Here is a 10,874-nt window from a genome sequence, read left to right on the forward strand (position 1 = left end):
CTTCTGGGCTTCTAGAAGCTAGTTTTGATGATTGTTTGAAGATGACTAATAGACAGTTAAATATATGTTGGACCGGGGAAAGATACCCCTGGCAGTTAAAATTCGAAAGTTAAATAATGATGTAAGACGTCTTGAATTCTATTCTTCTATTATGTATTTCACTGATATATACCATACTTTTTTGTCAAGACCATAATATATATTATACCACTGGTTTTGTGTGGTGGGAAAATTTGCTCTTTCTGTTTGATGCTACTGTTTACGGAATAGATGATCAATGTAACGATGTATTATAACTTCTTGTTGTACTTTCTGTTTTTAGGAGATGATCGATGTAATAGCCCTCGTATGTTTTCTGGATACACATGCTAAATTTTTTTTCATACGTTATTAATTCGTCTCGCACTAACTAGTCTTGTCTTAAGTAAAATTTTAACCAGCTCGATACTTTTTACACAATGTATCAAATGTAAATCAGATAAAAGGTGTAAAACCGATTAAACTTAGTATACTTTAGAAATCATAATCTAAAAGTTATAGTAACTTTGCAAAAGAGATTATAAAGAAAAAGATAGAGGGAATGTCAAGGTTCTCTATTTTGTCTTTGGTCAAGAATGTTAAGGATGTGTATATATATAGTAAGAAACTTCCAAGTGACTTCCCAAACCCTTGAAAAAATGACAAGCTTTCAACATTTTAGTCCCACTTATCAACTGGCCGGCTAAAAATTAATATATATATATATATATATATATATTTAAAAGATCTAATCAGAAGTTCAAAACTGCTTGGCTACCTTCAAGTTTCCCGCATCCTCCTGGAGCAGTGAGCACAAGCATTGATACCCCATCCTTAATTAAGAAGCATTAGCTTCAATTCTTTCAAAGGCCCCTCCAGTCCAACTGTAAGAGGTGGTACTGCCGACCAAGCTTCAATTTTTTTTAGATGGAATATTTTGTTCCACGAATTTCTCATCATTCTGCTGGAACCTAGTCTCAATATTCCTGACTGTAGCCAATGTTTTCTTCGCATCTCTGATGCAAGCACTTTCAGTATATCCAACAAAGATAAATCGACCAACCACTTTAAAAAATAGGTTGAATCGACCGACCAAGATAAGAAATGGAATAATCAGTTCTAGGCTAGTGTTAACATACATCACAAATCTAACTATGAAAGAAACTCACGCTATATATATATACACACACACGATCACAGGCACACGTCCGTACCGGCCTTAAATTACGAACGTCCCTCCGTTCTTCACCGTCCGGCGTCGACGACGGCGCGCCTTCACCCTAGCGGACTCTAGCAGCGTCTCCAATCACTTTCCCTCCCGGCGAGTCCGCCAAATTTCAATTTTTCGGCGAGATCGACTTTGTTTGAAGTTTTGGGTCATCTTGCTGGAAAACTGAAATTCGGCGGACTTGCCTGAGAAGGAAAGTGGTCGGGGACACTGCAGGAGTCCGTTGGGGTGGAGGCGCGCCGTCATCGATGCCAGACGGTGTGCGGACGTGCGGATTTTAAGGGCCGTGCGGACGTCCGCTCTCGAACGGCTCCGTGTGTGTGTGTATATATATATAGAGAGAGAGAGAGAGAGAGAGAGAGAGAGAGAGAGAGAGAGAGAGAGAGAGAGAGAGAGAGAGAGAGAGAGAAGAGAGAGAAGAGAGAGAGAGAGAGAGAGAGAGAAGAGAGAGAGAGAGTAGAGAGAGAGAGAAGAGAGAGAGAGAGAGAGCACTAATTATGAAAGTGTAATAACAATTCATCATGATTTTCTTCTTTAATTGTCTTCTGTCGTTGCTAATCCTTGTAGGTAGAGTTAATTCATCAAATTGATATCGTTATTTATCAATTATATTTTGCAACCCTTAATTAATATCGAATCCTAGTTCCGCCCGATGAGCACATACTACACATACATATATGATGCCTCTATGACAAATTCTTAGCGACTCAAATTGTTTAGGTAGCTGGCTTTAGTTTCTTCCTTTTGTTTTGGGTCAAATCGCATGTGTAGAAGAAAGTGTGGGACAGTTTAAGGGGGATACCAAGACAGATGAGAATCAACTTGGTTGGCAAAGAGGTCCTTGCTTGCCAATTAAGTTTCTCTCTTATTAATCAGATATTTTGTTCTATATATTCCCTTTTGAAATCCCACATTTGAGACCAATTTTTCCAGTTCAACAACCAGCACAGACAGTAAGAGACAGTAGCAGTCAGACGCAAAGAGGTGGATATGGTGTCGAAGCAGCTTCAGAACCATGCAGGTGCGGCAATTCTCGGGTCGTCCGAGACAGACCCAGCAAAGCCGGTGGGCAAGCTCGAGTCGACGGAGGCCAGTTGGTGCAAGCCCAAGAAGGGCAGTGTTTTTCCGGTGAAGAGGAGGTTGGTAAAGACCATGATGTTCAATTCCATCGTGAAATTCATTGCCTCTATTGTCTCTTCCCCTGAACTAATACCCATTCCCATCATCTCTCTTTCACCACCCAAAACCCCAAATGCCAAAAAATGCAACCACACTCAAATATTCCCATATCAAAACCCAGACCGTGATGGCAGGTTCGCAATGCATCGTCGGTAAGTCCCGGACTCCGGTCGAGTTGGCCGGAGTACAGAAGACGGGTCATTCTCTTTGAAGCAAAACCTATCCTATATATGCATACAATAATTAACCTACTCCTTTTGGAATATTTTCTTGTGAAAAGACTCTTCATGCTGTTCCCTTTTCACCATCCGCTTTTTCGATCCCGACCTCACCGGAATTCCAAACCGGCCGGCAACTAAAAGGCCTGGGGAATACTGGACAGCTCACTGGTTTCGAAAACGTCGGAATTTAGTCCGACCTGTGCATCCGGCGTCAGCATTCCGGCAGAGATGGATAAATGATGCAAAGAACAGAGGAGGAAGAGAGCTTTTGTTGAGACAGTACGATTATAAAAATACAAAATATGTATTAGGGTTGATTTTTCTTTTTCTCTTATTTACTTTGGCTTCCCATCACATCCGTCACCACGTTATCTCTACAATCCTACATAGTTGGAATCGTTCTATTTGCACAACTTTAAGATTTCACGAATACATCCAATTTTAATTTCTTTGTTCACAATTTGTCCACTCTGGAATGCACCCAGAGGTTGGAGCACCCAGCTGCCTCTCTACTGTCTGTGTACTGTCTCCAGACGATTTGTATTTGTCTAGTATGTATACGGTATCCCAGATTTTACTCATACTTTTACCGTGTACGCACGTGCCCGTGCCAATCGATTAAGAGGATCGATTCAACAGATGTTCTGATTCAAAACACAAAAGGCTGATTTCTCAGGTTTTGCTCTCGCATCCAATTCCCTTCGACTTTCGCTAAAACCTGAGAAATCAGAAACCCATAGTTCAAGAAATCAGTTATCATCCATGGACGAAATGGTAAGAGATTCGATACGAGTACGAGGCCTCGGCAACACTGATGGCAGATTTGCCTTTTTGAAATCGTCAATGACAACCTCTACTCATTGAATCCCAGTCCTCTCGACCTCGGCCAGCCACCGACTCCTCACTTGATTCTGGTAAGTACTAAGATTCCATCTTTCTCTTCGATTTGATTCAGTTTATTTAATTTGCAAGCTGTGTATGAGCAGTAGGAAATACTTCATTGGGTCTCAGAGTTTATGGATGGTATTTGGTAACAAACGGGTCTGATTGTTATGGTTATCCTTCATCAAACATTTGGAATCTTTGAATGTTTCCAACTGATATTGAGTTCAGTACTTGCAGGAATTCTAATCTGTGATTCAGTGTAAAACTATGAATAAACCATCTGGCTGGGCACCAAACTGAATTCCTTGTAACTAGTTAATCAAAGAGAGCTGTGGCAATTTAAGCAAAATAATATGTCATTTGGTATATATAAATTTGATGTATGAACATCTACACACGTATGTGTAAGCTAGTATCTATATATATATAAACAGACGTATGCGGATATATATAAACACCCTTACCCGACTAATAACTATCTCACAGATCAATTAAACATTACCGAATTGCCACAATGAGCAAAAGAATTCTCAAAACAAAATAATGAATTCTTTTGCTCATTGTGGCAATTCGGTAATGTTTAATTGATCTGTGAGGTAGTTATTAGTCGGGTCAGGGTGTCACAAATGGTATCAGAGCGGGGATTAGACCCTTAGGTTGATCTGTGAGGGGTGGGGGGATTTAGCATAATGGTTTACAGGGAATATACAGCAGGCCAATGGTTTACAATACATGTATGTACTACCAGTTAGTAGCTACTATGATATTGGGTATTAGTTTGAAGCTAATAGAAAATGATTCTTTTGTTTTCTTCTCTGGAAACAGAGTGCGGATGCAATTTCTTTCATTCGGTCTTTTTCTGGATTAACAAGTCTGGCAATAGGTTCCTCCTCTTGTTTGGATAAGAATCCCATAACACAATTTATCGTATATGAATAAAGCATTTGGATTTTATTTAATGAGTGTGCGAATTTAAATTGACTGTTTGTATAAAGTGACTTTTGGAGGAAGAAAGTTATTTTAACGTGCAGAGAACCAAATCTTTATTACTTGGTTCTTATCAATATATATATATATATATATATATGTCCTACTTACCAGTCCCTACATTGGATATTTGGATGATCTGTGGTATAGTAGAACTGATGCACTTATATCTGATTTTTGTGCTTGATTTGAAACATATATAGATAGCCTGAGTTGGTAGCTGCTGCTATCAGTTTTGAATGTTTCATTTTCCACAAGGTTCTATATGACTGTCAACGTTTGATCGATTATTTATGACACTGAATTGTTGATAGTGTAATGGCTGGGTTTTGTTGTTTTTAACTATGTATGGAGGACTTGATGTACTGGGTATATATTTGAACTATAATTTTTGTATATTCTTGTCAAACCTTTCCATTTTGTTTTTTAAAAAAAAGGTAAGGGGATATCAGGTCTTGTGTTTAATGTGTGCTGATGCATTATCTACACTGTGAACTTCAGTGAGGTGGGTATGACCCTATCAACCTGATTTAGTTATAGAAAGTTAGATGTGAATATAGATGTAACAGTATACTAAAACGCAGACCATGATTGCCGCAGTGTAAATCATTATAATACTCCAAATCATTTCCCTCATGTATAAATTATTAACACATGCAATTGGTGGTGAGTTCCATTGTTGTAATTGAGATTTGAGTTTCTGTTTTTGGTTTGGTTGAGATTTTTTAATTGATCATTCACTGCTGCCACTCTGGAGCACAGTGGACAGATAAATGGGCAGTCTTGATCTGATCAAATATGTGGATGGCAATTCGATGCTTCCCTTTTCATAGGTTTGATATTGATGATCACTCTAATGATTGTGGGATATCTCATTTATGTATGCTTCTTATTCAGTTCTCCTTTCGACGGGCAATGGAAGCAACAGTCACCAGTAATAGAGATGTGTATGTTGCAGCAGTGCCTCTAAGAGCCACAAAAAAATGGACCTGTCTGGCTCCTCACCTCTATTGCTTACTCTCTCAATCTCTTGAAAGGTAAAAATAGAACTATATTTTCCTCCTTATTCTGCTTCGTCTGTAAATATATATATTTACCATCATTAACGTAATTGGTGATTACCTTTCCAGGTTTTAGCTCCTTATTAGTATTGCTTTTGTTTTGGAAGAGTTCAGTTTCTGGTGAGTTCATTTTTTCTCTACCCACAAATATTTTTCATCTGGTTCCGTTTATCTTTCTTTCTGCTCATGATCTTCTTCTTTTTTGTAATGTTATGTACTTTGTGATGTGGTGATGTGATTAGGTTAAACTTAGCCATATTGTTCTTCTTCAATCTTTATAAGCAAAAGAAATCTATCTGTTCGATTCTTTAGCTTTTGGGCTTAGATACTTGCACAGAAATATACATGGACATTTTAAACTATTTATGATTCCTTTCATTCAATAAGAGGCTTAGTGGAAATATGATCAGAGTTCAGGCGGTGATATTATCACTTCAAGTTGATTAATACAAAAGAATGATACTCCAAGCCAGAGCTAAAAGTAAAATTGAAGGCTGTTAATTATTCAAGGAAATGAATCTACACCAACTGTTTCTATCTAAAAATAAAAATAAAATTTAAGATTCATATTTTAAACCGCAATTTACAGTCAAATGGACAAGTACAACATATGAGCTGACTTTATAGGATTTTTATTCAATTGCTAGGATAGAATAAAAGCTAATTCATATATTCTACGTTATGAAGTAGAAGCTGATTCATAGATTATATTTGCTGGAGTCCACATAGTCTGATAGATGAGTTCATCTGCTGCTAACGAATTTTGGCAATCCATCCATTCAATATTGGTATGTGAACAGTATATTTCGATTCAATGTTGTCTAATTTTTGGCTTTTGACTTTTGGTTACTGTATTGATGGAAGATAAAAATTGATTATGAAACTTGAGAAATAAGATATATTTTTGAAGATATCAACTATATATCTAAAGTGATCTGAAAGGAAGCTTACATTTTATTTCATTAATTCAGTTATTGATTAGTGTTTTCTTTTAAATTTCAGGTGTCGAGCTTAGTGATACCTCATAAAATTTAGCAAAGGAGTTTGTTAATGGAGGTTTCATTGTTAAGGTGATTTCATTGGGACATCAATCAATTACAGCCACTGAGCGTAGCTCAGTTACCATGGTTGGTTATGACATATTGTTTTGCTCAACTTACCACACGCTATTGCTTTTCTAATATATGTATGATCAGTTTAGCATGGCATGATCTGTGTAGCCATTTAATTGTTGAGGCATTTAAAAATTAATTACAATCATTCAACTTGGAATGGCATTGTTGTGCAAGCTGGTGTAAATTATTAGTTTTCCAAGTTATTGATAACATAAGATGCTATTTCCAATTATCGCAAAATGTTTTTCTTGAATATTAAGCCTCGCTCTGTATGTTCTGCTATTGTATGTTGGTTGGTGGAATATTAGGCTGTAAAGATATTGTCAGTTTGTTTTGTTCACTATGTATTTTTACCTATACCTTCAGCTCTCTTCTTAGTCATATTGTTACTCTTTCATCTTTTATTCGATCTTTGTTAGCTTCATATATCAGCATTCATTCCTGATATGATGCATACTGCAGGGATGGGGAGGTGGAAACCGAATGTCCTCAACAAGAGGTTTTTTCCAGGACTTGCACAACGACACTAGTGGGAAAAATCACTTAGCCGACGGAACAATAATATTTTCGTCGCCTAAGATCTACTTAGCCGACGGAAAACCTTCCGTAGCCTAGGTTTTCATCTAGCCGATGGAAAAATATTCCGTCGGCTAAGAAGATCTTAGGCGACGGAAATTTTTACCTAGCCGACGGAACATTATATATAAATATAAATGATTATTTATGATAACTTAGGCGACGAAAAATTATTCCGTTGCTTAGGTTATATCTTAGTTGACGGAAATATCTACTTAGTCGATGGAACCAAATTTTTTTAAAAAAATTTTAAAATTTTTGGCGGGATAACTGCCGTTTAAATATTTTGAACTTAGGCGATGGAAAAATATATTTCGTCGACTAAGTTCAAAAATTTTAAGCGGCAGTTATGCCCGCCAAAAATTTTGAATTTTTTTTCGGCTCCATTCTATAATTTTCAGTTCTCTCTCCCTCATTCTCTTCATCTCTCTCTCCCTAGCTCGTCTGCTTCCTCTCTCTCTCCCTCGTCTGGTTGCTCCCCCACCACTGCAGCGCCTCCTCCTCCACCTTCGCCGCAGCACCTCCTCCTCCTCCAAGGAGCGCCGCCTCCTCCTCTTCTCGGCGGCAACTCCTCCTCCTCCTCCTCCAAGCAGCGTCTCCTCCTCCTCCTCCTCCTCGCGGAGTGGTTGACGTCCGGACGGTTACTCTCCGCGGCATAAGTAAGGCAATAGATCGTCGTACGTGCGGTTCCTTGACGGTAGAATCCCGGCGAGTTTAGCGTTATTCAGGAACACACAAACATAACCGTCGTGGTCGCCGGAGAAGAGGAAGAGAAGGAAAAGAAAAAAAAACCTAAAAAAAGGAAAAAAACCCGCCAGTTATTCTAAAAAAAAAATTTTAATTTGTACTTCTGTCGACTAAGATCTTAGGAGACAGAAAAGTAATTTCCGTCGACTAAGTTCCGTTGACTAAAATTTTGGCAGACGGAATCATCAATTCTGTCGGCTATTATCTTAGCAGACGACGCTTAGCCGACGGATCTGAGCCGACGAAAATTCCATCGGCTAAGATCTTTGCAAACGAAATATATGTCTTAACCAACGGAACGGTTCCGTCGGCTAATAGCCATAATCCAGTAGTGTGAAGAAACTGTTGATCACATTGAAAGAACTCCAATTCATGGACATACATCAGCTGACAATGCTGATATAATAGGTATCCATAAAGATGAAAGAGTAAAAGGCAAGTGATTACAACTTCCACAGTTGATTATCAATTGTTATGTGAAGTTCAGGTATGACCTCTTATGGCGAGTCGAGCAAAAGGCAAAAATTCTTTCAACAGTTCTAAGATACTCGAGGACAGTTGAGAGGTCATGAATCAGCAACAATCTCAATGTCAAAGTCGCAAGTGGATCAAATCTGATAGAGCTGCGAATGGCGAAAGAGAGGCAAAAATTCTTTCAACAATTACAACTTCCACAACAACAGTTGACAGACAATGCCACTGCCTACCAGTGCTGCCAAAATGAAAATACAAGTGGATTTTATCCTTATTGACTGCCTGGAGTTTTTATGAAGTACTAATTCGTTCAAGAGCATTTTTTTTGTAAACAACTCCGAATCAGACACCAGTGTGTGGTAGGGCTATTTTTGGCAAATGAAAGCAGTTTTTGTGTACAAACAGACGAAAACATAAAGTATGTGATGTACAGTAGTGTATTGTGATGTGATGTGTAGTTATCAAAAAGGAATTTTTGCGATTTTTTCTTCTACGGTAGAGCTTGGTTGTTGCTTCTATGTTATTGAAAGACCTCTCTTTTACTCTGCGTTTTTAAGTTTCAACATTTTTGTGCTTCCTTTTGTTGAATTTTTTTGTTTTGCTGTGTTTATCATGTCTAGCATCACAATTAACATAGACAGCGTGGCTTCAAGTGCTGTAAAAACACGCGGCAAGACGCCCGAGCATCCTGCCTTGTACTTCCTAAGCCCCCCTGCCTTGTACTTTTCTAATGGTGCATGCGACCCCGGGAAATAATTGTCCCGCGGCTGACCGTTTGATTGAAAGTCTCACGAAACCAAGGGTGATCAATCACTCTATTATGCTGACTAGCTAGGCGGAGCTTGGCCGGCCGGACTTAATCGGGTGCAACGTTACTTTGATAGTCCTTAATTAGGTATTGGCCGGACGGAGGAGGTGGTGACTTGTAAATGTATGGTGGTGGATCGGAGGAGATGGTGATGGTGGGGGTTGTGACTTTAATCACTTAGCAATGAACAACGGAATCTTATACTTTGATCATCTCGATAAAGGAAAATGATAGGAAATTAACAAACGGATGATATTATAATTTATAAGGAGAGGCAACTTGACAAGGTCCCATTTGATACGTGTTTCATGGTAATTAGTTGTCAAGAATTCAGGAGCTTCTTCTTCACGACACAAAACCTCTATAACAATCCCTCTCAAAAGCCAAGCGTCCCACTGCAAACCCCAACTAACCCAAACAAGCTCCAAAGTTCACAAAGACACCCACACAGAGAGAGTTCAGAGAGCAAAAGGCAGAAATGGCTTCGGAGCTTCATGACCGTGCCGGATCAGAAGTTGCGACAGACCAGCCACCGCTGCTGGCGGAAAAGCCGAATATGGAGCCTAATAGCTTTCTCATGCCCATCAAGAAGAAAGGTGGTAGTTCGAGTCTGTTGCCGGCGAGGAGAAGGTTAGTCAAGACCATGGCATTCCTTTCCATTGTTCAATTCCTTAGCTCAATCTTCTGTGATAATGGAGCCTCTGAACCCGGTTCGGCCACGCCACCGGAAATCCCACATGCCAATATTTCCAAGAAGATCTTCCCAAAGCCGAGCCATGATGACTAAACCTAAAGTCGGATGCATATCGCCGGTAAGTTACAAGCGTTACTTGAACTGATCGGCGGCCGCCGTCTCTGAAGACCGAAGATTATGTTGATACTCCCACTCACTCCGACATGCATGCTTGTCGGAGTTGCATTCAGTTATCTATTTATATATATGTTCCACCTCTAGTTTTTATTTTTCTTCTGAGATTGTACTAAATTAACCATCAAAACAAGTCATTGCTTGTAGTTTTGATGAAGTGTTTGGTTTCTAAGCAGCTTTCTATCCATCTATATATTACCGTGTTTGGGATTTATGGCTTTTACTGTCAGATCGAGATTATAAACCCGGCCCCACCACATATTTATGTTTAAACAAATTGCGCCAATTCCAATTTTAATTTACCAGCTACTTGTTTCAAGGGCATAAATATACTCCCGAAAGATAAGTGGGTATAGGAAGTCATATTGCGGAGATCTATATAATTCGAAATATCCTTGAATGCCGGCATGTAATGGTTCATGGTACGTGGGTTCAGATAGATCATTTGTCATTAGGCTCAAACCCCACAAATCAATAAGCACAACAAACGATGGAGATGTTTTTGTTTTTGTTTTTGTTTTCATTCATATCTTTCATCTAGCTATGAATATATATTTCAACACATGCATTTCTGTGGCGGTGAAGTGGACGCCGGCGAGTACTTCATGGAGGAAGTTCTGCGCCCACGGCTCCACACCCCTTCACCTGCGCAGGCTGGTCATGAGAGAGAGAGAGAGAGAGAGAGAGAGAGAGAGAGAGAGAGAGTG

Source organism: Fragaria vesca, linkage group LG2 (assembly GCF_000184155.1).
Source record: "Fragaria vesca subsp. vesca linkage group LG2, FraVesHawaii_1.0, whole genome shotgun sequence".
In the NCBI taxonomy this organism is placed as follows: domain Eukaryota; kingdom Viridiplantae; phylum Streptophyta; class Magnoliopsida; order Rosales; family Rosaceae; genus Fragaria; species Fragaria vesca.